Raw genomic sequence first — 14,431 nt, 5'->3', positions numbered from 1 at the left:
ATGGCAGATTACGGGCCTGGCAGCAGCATGAGGAGTCGGTACGGGGGCCCATGGCAGATTACAGGCCTGGCAGCAGCAATGGGAGGCCGTACAGGGACCCATGACACAATCTGGACCTGGCAGCAGCATGGGGAGGCGGTACAGGGGCCCATGACAGATTACGGGCCTGGCAGCAGCATTTGGAGTCGGTACGGGGGCCCATGACACACTCTGGACCTGGCAGCAGCATGAGGAGGCGGTACAGGGGCGCATGACAGATTACGAGCCTGGCAGCAGCAACTTGGACAGGAGGACGTTCAGTTTCTGCACCGTCTGGTGCGTGCTCGCAAACTGTTGTCTCTTGGAAACGGATTCCAAGAAAGACTGCTGACGGAATCCGTGAAGAGGAGTAGCAGGAGAAGGAGCATCTGAACGAGCGGAATATGCCAACAAGCGACAACAGGGGCCCATGGCAGATTAGGGGCCTGGCAGCAGCTATGGGAGGCCCGTAATCTGCCAGCACCCTATGACAAAAAATGGAACCCACCAGCAGTGTGAGGAGACCTGAAAGTGGCACATGGCAGAGTGTGGCGATGGAGACAGCAGCAATGGGAGGCCGTACAGGGACCCATGACAGACTCTGGACCTGGCAGCAGCATGAGGAGGCGGTATAGGGGCCCATGGCAGATTAGGGGCCTGGCAGCAGCTATGGGAGGCCCGTAATCTGCCAGCACCCTATGACAAAAAATGGAATACACCAGCAGTGTGAGGATACCTGAAAGTGGCACATGGCAGAGTGTGGCGATGGAGACAGCAGCAATGGGAGGCCGTACAGGGACCCATGAGAGACTCTGGACTTGGCAGCAGCATGAGGAGGCGGTATAGGGGCCCATGGCAGATTAGGGGCCTGGCAGCAGCTATGGGAGGCCCGTAATCTGCCAGCACCCTATGACAAAAAATGGAACACACCAGCAGTGTGAGGAGACCTGAAAGTGGCACATGTTTGGGGCATGATTCATGGCGGATTTAGTCAGTTGTGTCAGGAACTGGTGGTTTGAAATCCAGACTAATCCACGCCTGATTCATTTTCACAAACGTCAGTCTCTCCACACTTTGGGTGGACAGTCGTGTCCTCCGCGGAGTTGCAATACCTCCTGCCGCACTAAACACGCGCTCCGATGCCACGCTACTGGCCGGGCATGACAGCCTTTCAAGGGCAAATTCAGCTAGTTGGGGCCAAAGGTCAAGTTTCGTTGCCCAGTAGTCAAGGGGATTGTCTACCTCGGTTGGCAGGGTGCTGTCCAAGTAGGCCTAAGCCTGTTGTTTGAGGTCCTGCTCCAGGTCCACCTGATGCTGCTGCTGCTGCGGCTGGTTAGTAGTTTCCTCACTGCGCTGGTGAAGAAAGCTACTCATCATCGACTGCAGACTGAGGCAGCCGCTGCTGGTGGAGCTGCCACTGCTCCTACCACCCCACCCCTCCCCTGCTGCCATGGCAGCGGAACGCGAGCGCACAGGGCCCACAGTGTCTGAGGATGGACGTTGGCGCAGACAGGCAGAGACCAGCTGACTACATAGGTGGTTTTTATAGTACGTTATTTTGGCCTCCCTCTCAGCAGGTGTGAAAAAGGCCACCATTTTTGAACGGTAGCGAGGGTCCAACAAGGTGGACAGCCAAAAGTCATCCCTCTGTCTGATGGTTATTATTCGGCTGTCGCTACGCAAGCAAGCGAGCATGCTATGGGCCATTTGTGCCAAGGAATGCGAGGGACTCCCTGCCTCCATCTCCACAGCATACTGCCACGGTGCGTCTGGGTCCTCTGTCTCCTCCTCTTCCTCCTCCTCTACCAGATGCTCCTGCTCCTCCACTCCTGTCCGCTGAGTGGAAAAACCACCCATTTCACTCAATAATTCCTGAGCACCAATGTCCTCCTCTACCTCCTCCTCTTCTTCCTGTCCTGCCCCCACAGGGGTCATGTGGCGTTGAGATCTGTGCGCCACGTCTACCGCACCCTGACCAGCCATTGTTAACAGCATTTGTTCCAGGACGTGCAACAGAGGAATGACGTCGTTCATCCCATAGTCCTGCCGACTCACGGATAGCGTGGCCTCCTCAAAGGGCCTGAGCAAGCGCAGGTGTCACGCATGAGCTGCCAATGGCTGACATCTAAGTTACACAGGGAGTACCTTTATCCGCTTTTAACATCAGGAAATCGGTGATGGCCTTTCGCTGTTCGTAAAGGCGGTCTAACATATGTAGGGTTGAATTCCACCTTGTTGCAACGTCACAGCATGAGGAGTCGGTACGGGGGCCCATGGCAGATTACGTGCCTGGCAGCAGCAATGGGAGGCCCGTAATCTGCCAGCACCCTATGTCAAAAAATTCAACACACCAGCAGTGTGAGGAGACCTGAAAGTGGCACATGGCAGAGTGTGGCTATGGAGACAGCAGCAATGGGAGGCCGTACAGGGACCCATGACACACTCTGGACTTGGCAGCAGCATGAGGAGGCGGTATAGGGGCCCATGGCAGATTAGGGGCCTGGCAGTAGCAATGGGAGGCCCGTAATCTGCCAGCACCCTATGTCAAAAAATTCTACACACCAGCAGTGTGAGGAGACCTGAAAGTGGCACATGGCAGAGTGTGGCGATGGAGACAGCAGCAATGGGAGGCCGTACAGGGACCCATGACAGACTCTGGACCTGGCAGCAGCATGAGGAGGCGGTATATAGGGGCCTATGGCAGATTAGGGGCCTGGCAGCAGCTATGGGAGGCCCATAATCTGCCAGCACCCTATGTCAAAAAATTCTACACACCAGCAGTGTGTGAGGAGACCTGAAAGTGGCACATGGCAGAGTGTGGCGATGGAGACAGCAGCAATGGGAGGCCGTACAGGGACCCATGAGAGACTCTGGACCTGGCAGCAGCATGAGGAAGCGGTATATAGGGGCCTATGGCAGATTAGGGGCCTGGCAGCAGCTATAGGAGGCCCATAATCTGCCAGCACCCTATGTCAAAAAATTCAACACACCAGCAGTGTGAGGAGACCTGAAAGTGGCACATGGCATGAGACACTGTGGACCTGGCAGCAGCATGAGGAGGCGGTATATATAGGGGCCCATGGCAGATTAGGGGCCTGGCAGCAGCTATGGGAGGCCCGTAATCTGCCAGCACCCTACGTCAAAAAATTCTACACACCAGCAGTGTGTGAGGAGACCTGAAAGTGGCACATGGCAGAGTGTGGCGATGGAGACAGCAGCAATGGGAGGCCGTACAGGGACCCATGAGAGACTCTGGACCTGGCAGCAGCATGAGGAAGCGGTATATAGGGGCCTATGGCAGATTAGGGGCCTGGCAGCAGCAATGGGAGGCCCGTAATCTGCCAACACCCTATGTCAAAAAATTCTACACACCAGCAGTGTGTGAGGAGACCTGAAAGTGGCACATGGCAGAGTGTGGCGATGGAGACAGCAGCAATGGGAGGCCGTACAGGGACCCATGACAGACTCTGGACCTGGCAGCAGCATGAGGAGGCGGTATATAGGGGCCTATGGCAGATTAGGGGCCTGGCAGCAGCTATGGGAGGCCCGTAATCTGCCAGCACCCTATGTCAAAAAATTCTACACACCAGCAGTGTGTGAGACCTGAAAGTGGCACATGGCAGAGTGTGGCGATGGAGACAGCAGCAATGGGAGGCCGTACAGGGACCCATGACAGACTCTGGACCTGGCAGCAGCATGAGGAGGCGGTATATAGGGGCCTATGGCAGATTAGGGGCCTGGCAGCAGCTATGGGAGGCCCGTAATCTGCCAGCACCCTATGTCAAAAAATTCTACACACCAGCAGTGTGTGAGGAGACCTGAAAGTGGCACATGGCAGAGTGTGGCGATGGAGACAGCAGCAATGGGAGGCCGTACAGGGACCCATGAGAGACTCTGGACCTGGCAGCAGCATGAGGAAGCGGTATATAGGGGCCTATGGCAGATTAGGGGCCTGGCAGCAGCAATGGGAGGCCCGTAATCTGCCAACACCCTATGTCAAAAAATTCTACACACCAGCAGTGTGTGAGGAGACCTGAAAGTGGCACATGGCAGAGTGTGGCGATGGAGACAGCAGCAATGGGAGGCCGTACAGGGACCCATGACAGACTCTGGACCTGGCAGCAGCATGAGGAGGCGGTATATAGGGGCCTATGGCAGATTAGGGGCCTGGCAGCAGCTATGGGAGGCCCGTAATCTGCCAGCACCCTATGTCAAAAAATTCTACACACCAGCAGTGTGTGAGGAGACCTGAAAGTGGCACATGGCAGAGTGTGGCGATGGAGACAGCAGCAATGGGAGGCCGTACAGGGACCCATGAGAGACTCTGGACCTGGCAGCAGCATGAGGAGGCGGTATATAGGGGCCTATGGCAGATTAGGGGCCTGGCAGCAGCTATGGGAGGCCCGTAATCTGCCAGCACCCTATGTCAAAAAATTCTACACACCAGCAGTGTGTGAGGAGACCTGAAAGTGGCACATGGCAGAGTGTGGCGATGGAGACAGCAGCAATGGGAGGCCGTACAGGGACCCATGAGAGACTCTGGACCTGGCAGCAGCATGAGGAAGCGGTATATAGGGGCCTATGGCAGATTAGGGGCCTGGCAGCAGCAATGGGAGGCCCGTAATCTGCCAACACCCTATGTCAAAAAATTCTACACACCAGCAGTGTGTGAGGAGACCTGAAAGTGGCACATGGCAGAGTGTGGCGATGGAGACAGCAGCAATGGGAGGCCGTACAGGGACCCATGACAGACTCTGGACCTGGCAGCAGCATGAGGAGGCGGTATATAGGGGCCTATGGCAGATTAGGGGCCTGGCAGCAGCTATGGGAGGCCCGTAATCTGCCAGCACCCTATGTCAAAAAATTCTACACACCAGCAGTGTGTGAGGAGACCTGAAAGTGGCACATGGCAGAGTGTGGCGATGGAGACAGCAGCAATGGGAGGCCGTACAGGGACCCATGAGAGACTCTGGACCTGGCAGCAGCATGAGGAGGCGGTATATAGGGGCCTATGGCAGATTAGGGGCCTGGCAGCAGCTATGGGAGGCCCGTAATCTGCCAGCACCCTATGTCAAAAAATTCAACACACCAGCAGTGTGTGAGGAGACCTGAAAGTGGCACATGGCAGAGTGTGGCGATGGAGACAGCAGCAATGGGAGGCCGTACAGGGACCCATGAGAGACTCTGGACCTGGCAGCAGCATGAGGAAGCGGTATATAGGGGCCTATGGCAGATTAGGGGCCTGGCAGCAGCTATAGGAGGCCCATAATCTGCCAGCACCCTATGTCAAAAAATTCAACACACCAGCAGTGTGAGGAGACCTGAAAGTGGCACATGGCATGAGACACTGTGGACCTGGCAGCAGCATGAGGAGGCGGTATATAGGGGCCCATGGCAGATTAGGGGCCTGGCAGCAGCTATGGGAGGCCCATAATCTGCCAGCACCCTATGTCAAAAAATTCTACACACCAGCAGTGTGTGAGGAGACCTGAAAGTGGCACATGGCAGAGTGTGGCGATGGAGACAGCAGCAATGGGAGGCCGTACAGGGACCCATGACAGACTCTGGACCTGGCAGCAGCATGAGGAGGCGGTATATAGGGGCCTATGGCAGATTAGGGGCCTGGCAGCAGCAATGGGAGGCCCGTAATCTGCCAGCACCCTATGTCAAAAAATTCTACACACCAGCAGTGTGTGAGGAGACCTGAAAGTGGCACATGGCAGAGTGTGGCGATGGAGACAGCAGCAATGGGAGGCCGTACAGGGACCCATGACAGACTCTGGACCTGGCAGCAGCATGAGGAGGCGGTATATAGGGGCCTATGGCAGATTAGGGGCCTGGCAGCAGCAATGGGAGGCCCGTAATCTGCCAGCACCCTATGTCAAAAAATTCTACACACCAGCAGTGTGTGAGGAGACCTGAAAGTGGCACATGGCAGAGTGTGGCGATGGAGACAGCAGCAATGGGAGGCCGTACAGGGACCCATGAGAGACTCTGGACCTGGCAGCAGCATGAGGAGGCGGTATATAGGGGCCTATGGCAGATTAGGGGCCTGGCAGCAGCTATGGGAGGCCCGTAATCTGCCAGCACCCTATGTCAAAAAATTCAACACACCAGCAGTGTGTGAGGAGACCTGAAAGTGGCACATGGCAGAGTGTGGCGATGGAGACAGCAGCAATGGGAGGCCGTACAGGGACCCATGAGAGACTCTGGACCTGGCAGCAGCATGAGGAAGCGGTATATAGGGGCCTATGGCAGATTAGGGGCCTGGCAGCAGCTATAGGAGGCCCATAATCTGCCAGCACCCTATGTCAAAAAATTCAACACACCAGCAGTGTGAGGAGACCTGAAAGTGGCACATGGCATGAGACACTGTGGACCTGGCAGCAGCATGAGGAGGCGGTATATAGGGGCCCATGGCAGATTAGGGGCCTGGCAGCAGCTATGGGAGGCCCATAATCTGCCAGCACCCTATGTCAAAAAATTCTACACACCAGCAGTGTGTGAGGAGACCTGAAAGTGACACATGGCAGAGTGTGGCGATGGAGACAGCAGCAATGGGAGGCCGTACAGGGACCCATGAGAGACTCTGGACCTGGCAGCAGCATGAGGAGGCGGTATATAGGGGCCTATGGCAGATTAGGGGCCTGGCAGCAGCTATAGGAGGCCCGTAAACTGCCAGCACCCTATGTCAAAAAATTCTACACACCAGCAGTGTGAGGAGACCTGAAAGTGGCACATGGCAGAGTGTGGCGATGGAGACAGCAGCAATGGGAGGCCGTACAGGGACCCATGAGAGACTCTGGACCTGGCAGCAGCATGAGGAAGCGGTATATAGGGGCCTATGGCAGATTAGGGGACTGGCAGCAGCTATAGGAAGCCCATAATCTGCCAGCACCCTATGTCAAAAAATTCAACACACCAGCAGTGTGAGGAGACCTGAAAGTGGCACATGGCATGAGACACTGTGGACCTGGCAGCAGCATGAGGAGGCGGTATATAGGGGCCCATGGCAGATTAGGGGCCTGGCAGCAGCTATGGGAGGCCCATAATCTGCCAGCACCCTATGTCAAAAAATTCTACACACCAGCAGTGTGTGAGGAGACCTGAAAGTGGCACATGGCAGAGTGTGGCGATGGAGACAGCAGCAATGGGAGGCCGTACAGGGACCCATGACAGACTCTGGACCTGGCAGCAGCATGAGGAGGCGGTATATAGGGGCCTATGGCAGATTAGGGGCCTGGCAGCAGCTATGGGAGGCCCGTAATCTGCCAGCACCCTATGTCAAAAAATTCAACACACCAGCAGTGTGTGAGGAGACCTGAAAGTGGCACATGGCAGAGTGTGGCGATGGAGACAGCAGCAATGGGAGGCCGTACAGGGACCCATGAGAGACTCTGGACCTGGCAGCAGCATGAGGAAGCGGTATATAGGGGCCTATGGCAGATTAGGGGCCTGGCAGCAGCTATAGGAGGCCCATAATATGCCAGCACCCTATGTCAAAAAATTCAACACACCAGCAGTGTGAGGAGACCTGAAAGTGGCACATGGCATGAGACACTGTGGACCTGGCAGCAGCATGAGGAGGCGGTATATAGGGGCCCATGGCAGATTAGGGGCCTGGCAGCAGCTATGGGAGGCCCATAATCTGCCAGCACCCTATGTCAAAAAATTCTACACACCAGCAGTGTGTGAGGAGACCTGAAAGTGGCACATGGCAGAGTGTGGCGATGGAGACAGCAGCAATGGGAGGCCGTACAGGGACCCATGAGAGACTCTGGACCTGGCAGCAGCATGAGGAGGCGGTATATAGGGGCCTATGGCAGATTAGGGGCCTGGCAGCAGCTATAGGAGGCCCGTAAACTGCCAGCACCCTATGTCAAAAAATTCTACACACCAGCAGTGTGAGGAGACCTGAAAGTGGCACATGGCAGAGTGTGGCGATGGAGACAGCAGCAATGGGAGGCTGTACAGGGACCCATGAGAGACTCTGGACCTGGCAGCAGCATGAGGAGGCGGTATATAGGGGCCTATGGCAGATTAGGGGCCTGGCAGCAGCTATAGGAGGCCCGTAATCTGCCAGCACCCTATGTCAAAAAATTCTACACACCAGCAGTGTGAGGAGACCTGAAAGTGGCACATGGCAGAGTGTGGCGATGGAGACAGCAGCAATGGGAGGCCGTACAGGGACCCATGAGAGACTCTGGACCTGGCAGCAGCATGAGGAGGCGGTATATAGGGGCCCATGGCAGATTAGGGGCCTGGCAGCAGCTATGGGAGGCCCGTAATCTGCCAGCACCCTATGTCAAAAAATTCAACACACCAGCTGTGTGTGAGGAGACCTGAAAGTGGCACATGGCAGAGTGTGGCGATGGAGACAGCAGCAATGGGAGGCCGTACAGGGACCCATGAGAGACTCTGGACCTGGCAGCAGCATGAGGAGGCGGTATATAGGGGCCTATGGCAGATTAGGGGCCTGGCAGCAGCTATGGGAGGCCCGTAATCTGCCAGCACCCTATGTCAAAAAATTCTACACACCAGCAGTGTGTGAGGAGACCTCAAAGTGGCACATGTTTGAGGCATGATTCATGGCGGATTTAGTCAGTTGTGTCAGGAACTGGTGGTTTGAAATCCAGACTAATCCACGCCTGATTCATTTTCACAAACGTGAGTCTCTCCACACTTTGGGTGGACAGTCGTGTCCTCCGCGGAGTTACAATACCTCCTGCCGCACTAAACACGCGCTCCGATGCCACGCTACTGGCCGGGCATGACAGCCTTTCAAGGGCAAATTCAGCTAGTTGGGGCCAAAGGTCAAGTTTCGTTGCCCAGTAGTCAAGGGGATTGTCTACCTCGGTTGGCAGGGTGCTGTCCAAGTAGGCCCAAGCCTGTTGTTTGAGGTCCTGCTCCAGGTCCACCTGATGCTGCTGCTGCTGCTGCGGCTGGTTAGTAGTTTCCTCACTGCGCTGGTGAAGAAAGCTACTCATCATCGACTGCAGACTGAGGCAGCCGCTGCTGGTGGAGCTGCCACTGCTCCTACCACCCCACCCCTCCCCTGCTGCCATGGCAGCGGAACGCGAGCGCACAGGGCCCACAGTGTCTGAGGATGGACGTTGGTGCACAAAGGCAGAGACCAACTGACTACATAGGTGGTTTTTATAGTACGTTATTTTGGCCTCCCTCTCAGCAGGTGTGAAAAAGGCCACCATTTTGGAACGGTAGCGAGGGTCCAACAAGGTGGACAGCCAAAAGTCATCCCTCTGTCTGATGGTTATTATTCGGCTGTCGCTACGCAAGCAACCGAGCATGCTATGGGCCATTTGTGCCAAGGAATGCGAGGGACTCCCTGCCTCCATCTCCACAGCATACTGCCACGGTGCGTCTGGGTCCTCTGTCTCCTCCTCCTCCTCCTCTACCAGATGCTCCTGCTCCTCCACTCCTGTCCGCTGAGTGGAAAAACCACCCATTTCACTCAATAATTCCTGAGCACAAATGTCCTCCTCTACCTCCTCCTCTTCTTCCTGTCCTGCCCCCACAGGGGTCATGTGGCGTTGAGATCTGTGCGCCACGTCTACCGCACCCTGACCAGCCATTGTTAACAGCATTTGTTCAAGGACGTGCAACAGAGGAATGACGTCGTTCATCCCATAGTCCTGCCGACTCACGAATAGCGTGGCCTCCTCAAAGGGCCTGAGCAAGCGGCAGGTGTCACGCATGAGCTGCCAATGGCTGACATCGAAGTTACACAGGGGAGTACCTTTATCCGCTTGTAACATCAGGAAATCGGTGATGGCCTTTCGCTGTTCGTAAAGGCGGTCTAACATGTGTAGGGTTGAATTCCACCTTGTTGCAACGTCGCAGATCAGGCGATGCTGTGGAATTCCGTTCTGCCGCTGCAGCTCAAGGAGGGTGTGCTTTGCGGTGTAGGAATGGCTGAAATGCATGCAAAGTTTACGTGACATTTTAAGGATGTCTTGCAGTGGGATGGTGGATTTTAAGAACCGCTTGACAACCAGATTGAACACGTGAGCCATGCATGGCGCATGGCACAACCTTCCTTGACGCAGAGCAGACACCATGTTCTTTCCGTTGTCGGTCAACATGGTTCCGATTTTCAGTTTGCGCGGAGACAGCCATCTGTCGATTTCTCTGTTCATTACACTCAGAAGTTCCTCCCCTGTGTGACTACGTTCGCCAAGGCATACCAGGTGCAGAACAGCGTGACACCGTTGCGCCCTGCACATGTGATATGCCGGTCGGGTAATGGGACTTGGCACGGGGGTGGCGGCTGAGGACACGGCGGAAGAAGAGGTGGTAGAGGCGGACATCTTTGCCGGACCAAGGACGTGCAAACGTGGAGGCAAAAGCGGCGTGACCTGTCCAAGTTGCTGGTGCGGCTGTGACGGCACCACGTTCACCCAGTGGGCCGTAAATGACATGTACTGTCCCTGACCATAGTTACAGCTCCACACGTCGGCGCTGCCGTGCACTTTGGCAGAGACCGACATGCTCAAAGACTGGCCCACCATGTCTTCTACATGTGAATGCAGGGCTGGCACTGCCTTTTTGGCGAAGAAATGACGGCTTGGCACTCTCCACCGCGGCGCGGCACAAGCCATCATTTCTCTGAAAGGTGCTGAGTCCACCACTTGGAAAGGGAGGGACTGCAGCACCAGCAACTTGGACAGGAGGACGTTCAGCTTTTGCACCGTCGGGTGCGTGCTCGCAAACTGTTGTCTCTTGGAAACGGATTCCAAGAAAGACTGCTGACGGAATCCGTGAAGAGGAGTAGCAGGAGAAGGAGCATCTGAACGAGCGGAAGATGCCAACGAGCGACAACTCCCCTCAGCAGAGGTGTTGGAGCCTTGACTGGCTGATGGAGGGCGATTGACGTCGGGTGACGGAGCAAGTAACGGAGCGGGTGATGGAGCGGGGGCTGGGGCGGGCAGAACCGCCGTATCTTTATCACGGTTTTCCCAGGCCACCAAATGGCGACGCTGCATATGCTGCCGCAACGCTGTAGTCCCAACATGGGCCCCCTGGCCACGCTTGACTTTCTGGCCACATAGTCGACATACGGCTACGTTTACTTCCTCGGGCGGCTTGACGAAAAATTGCCACACCGCCGAGTAGGAAACTTTGCCCCCGATACTCCTCACTGGCTGACTGCTGCTTCCTCCGTGCACACCGGCACCACTACTGGCCGTGGTGGTAGGCTGCAGTGGAGCTGGTGCTCTACTCCGTGGACGTTTGGCTCCACTGACACTGCTGCGACCCTGCTGCTGTCTCCTGGGCAACCCACCGACTGTTTTGCTCGCTGCCAAGCTGCCACCCTCTTCTCCTGATGATGCGGAAGAAATTGCCTGATGACGACGAGGCTGCCAAGTGCGATCAACCTCCTCATCATCAAGTAGGGTCTCCACCTCACTACTAGCCCCCTCGGCTGCGTCTGGGTCAGGAGACAGACCTGTCTCTAGACCGGCTACCGAGCCACTCTCCTCGCCACTACTTCTTCGCCTGGCTGCTGAAAAGGCGGATGTCTCCCCCCGTTCCTGACCGCCCTCTGTTAGCTCTTCCTCACTGTACAGTGGGGCTGAGCCCACAGCATGCGATACTTCGCTTGGTGAGGGAACACCAAAGGACTGGGGCAGGTAGAGGACACGTGATTTCAGTGGGCTTGGTCCCGGGCCATGCCAACTAACGGTTGTGTCTGACGTACCCACCGACCGTTGGCTGTAGGTGTCAGAGGTGACCTGGGAAGAGGAAGACGACCGAGCCAACCAATCGACGACGGCAGGGTTGTCGGTGGAGACACGACCGCTGGATGACACCGGGAGCACTGGCCTCTGGCTGCGAATAGTGCTGCCTCGACCCCTTCCTCTGCTGCCACGTCTGCTCGCTCCTAAAACATTGCCTCCTCTGCCACTCCTCTGCATGTTGTCTGACATACTCTTTAATTAAACGATTATGTGTCCCTGAGTAACAATTCTGTGTCCCTGAGTAACAATTCTGTGTCCCTGAGTAACAATTCTGTGTCCCTGAGTAACAATTCTGTGGCCCTAAGTAACAGTTCTGTGGCCCTCAGTAACAATTCTGTGTCCCTGATTAACGTTTCTGTGGCCCCAAGTAACAGTTCTGTGGCCCTCAGTAACAATTCTGTGTCTGTGCGAGTAACAATTCTGTGTCTGTGCGAGTAACAATTCTGTGGCCCTAAGTAAAGTTTCTGTGGCCCTAAGTAACAATTCTCTGGCACTCAGTAACAATTCTGTCTGTCCCTGAGTAACAATTCTCTGGCACTCAGTAACAATTCTGTCTGTCCCTGAGTAAAAATTCTGTGGCCCTAAGTAAAGTTTCTGGGGCCCTGAGTAACAATTATCTGGCACTCAGTAACAATTCTGTCTGTCCCTGAGTAACAATTCTCTGGCACTCAGTAACAATTCTGTCTGTCCCTGAGTAAATATTCTCTGGCCCTAAGTAAAGTTTCTGTGGCCCTGAGTAACAATTCTCTGGCACTCGGTAACAATTCTGTCTGTCCCTGAGTAACAATTCTCTGGCACTCAGTAACAATTCTGTCTGTCCCTGAGTAAAAATTCTGTGGCCCTAATTAAAGTTTCTGTGGCCCTAAGTAACAATTCTCTGGCACTCAGTAACAATTCTGTCTGTCCCTGAGTAACAATTCTCTGGCACTCCGTAACAATTCTGTCTGTCCCTGAGTAACAATTCTCTGGCACTCAGTAACAATTCTGTCTGTCCCTGAGTAAAAATTCTGTGGCCCTAAGTAAAGTTTCTGTGGCCCTGAGTAACAATTCTCTGGCACTCCGTAACAATTCTGTCTGTCCCTGAGTATGAATTCCGTGGCCCTAACTAGCGTTTCTTTGTCCCTAAGTAAAGTTTCTGTGGCCCTCAGTAACAGTTCTGTGTCTGTGCGAGTAACAATTCTGTGTCTGTGCGAGTAACAATTCTGTGGCCCTAAGTAAAGTTTCTGTGGCCCTAAGTAACAATTCTCTGGCACTCCGTAACAATTCTGTCTGTCCCTGAGTAACAATTCTCTGGCACTCAGTAACAATTCTGTCTGTCCCTGAGTAACAATTCTGTGGCCCTAAGTAAAGTTTCTGTGGCCCAGAGTAACAATTCTCTGGCACTCCGTAACAATTCTGTCTGTCCCTGAGTATGAATTCTGTGGCCCTAACTAGCGTTTCTTTGTCCCTAAGTAACAGTTCTGTGGCCCTGAGTAACAATTCTGTGTCTGTGCGAGTAACAATTCTGTGGCCCTAAGTAACAGTTCTGTGGCCCTCAGTAACAGTTCTGTGTCTGTGCGAGTAACAATTCTGTGTCTGTGCGAGTAACAATTCTGTGGCCCTAAGTAACAGTTCTGTGGCCTTCAGTAACAATTCTGTGTCTGTGCGAGTAACAATTCTGTGTCTGTGCGAGTAACAATTCTGTGGCCCTAAGTAAAGTTTCTGTGGCCCTAAGTAACAATTCTCTGGCACTCAGTAACAATTCTGTCTGTCCCTGAGTAACAATTCTCTGGCACTCAGTAACAATTCTGTCTGTCCCTGAGTAAAAATTCTGTGGCCCTAAGTAAAGTTTCTGGGGCCCTGAGTAACAATTCTCTGGCACTCAGTAACAATTCTGTCTGTCCCTGAGTAACAATTCTCTGGCACTCAGTAACAATTCTGTCTGTCCCTGAGTAAAAATTCTGTGGCCCTAATTAAAGTTTCTGTGGCCCTAAGTAACAATTCTCTGGCACTCAGTAACAATTCTGTCTGTCCCTGAGTAACAATTCTCTGACACTCCGTAACAATTCTGTCTGTCCCTGAGTAACAATTCTCTGGCACTCAGTAACAATTCTGTCTGTCCCTGAGTAAAAATTCTGTGGCCCTAAGTAAAGTTTCTGTGGCCCTGAGTAACAATTCTCTGGCACTCCGTAACAATTCTGTCTGTCCCTGAGTATGAATTCCGTGGCCCTAACTAGCGTTTCTTTGTCCCTAAGTAAAGTTTCTGTGGCCCTCAGTAACAGTTCTGTGTCTGTGCGAGTAACAATTCTGTGTCTGTGCGAGTAACAATTCTGTGGCCCTAAGTAAAGTTTCTGTGGCCCTAAGTAACAATTCTCTGGCACTCCGTAACAATTCTGTCTGTCCCTGAGTAACAATTCTCTGGCACTCAGTAACAATTCTGTCTGTCCCTGAGTAAAAATTCTGTGGCCCTAAGTAAAGTTTCTGTGGCCCTGAGTAACAATTCTCTGGCACTCCGTAACAATTCTGTCTGTCCCTGAGTAACAATTCTCTGGCACTCAGTAACAATTCTGTCTGTCCCTGAGTAAAAATTCTGTGGCCCTAAGTAAAGTTTCTGTGGCCCAGAGTAACAATTCTCTGGCACTCCGTAACAATTCTGTCTGTCCCTGAGTATGAAT

At 54.0% G+C, this 14,431-nt stretch overlaps 1 protein-coding gene across 1 annotated transcript in view; it reads right to left on the bottom strand.

The window, feature by feature from the left end:
* Positions 1 to 14,431, bottom strand: part of LOC149435781 (ras-related protein Rab-40B) — a 131,898-nt gene that overhangs the window by 24,622 nt on the left and 92,845 nt on the right. The window lies entirely within an intron of this gene.

The sequence above is a fragment of the Staurois parvus genome, unplaced genomic scaffold (genome assembly GCF_062004578.1).
Source record: "Staurois parvus isolate SC_StPar_1 unplaced genomic scaffold, SC_StPar_1.0 ptg001477l, whole genome shotgun sequence".
Lineage (NCBI taxonomy): Eukaryota > Metazoa > Chordata > Amphibia > Anura > Ranidae > Staurois > Staurois parvus.
This window is presented reverse-complemented; position numbering and strand designations above follow the sequence as displayed.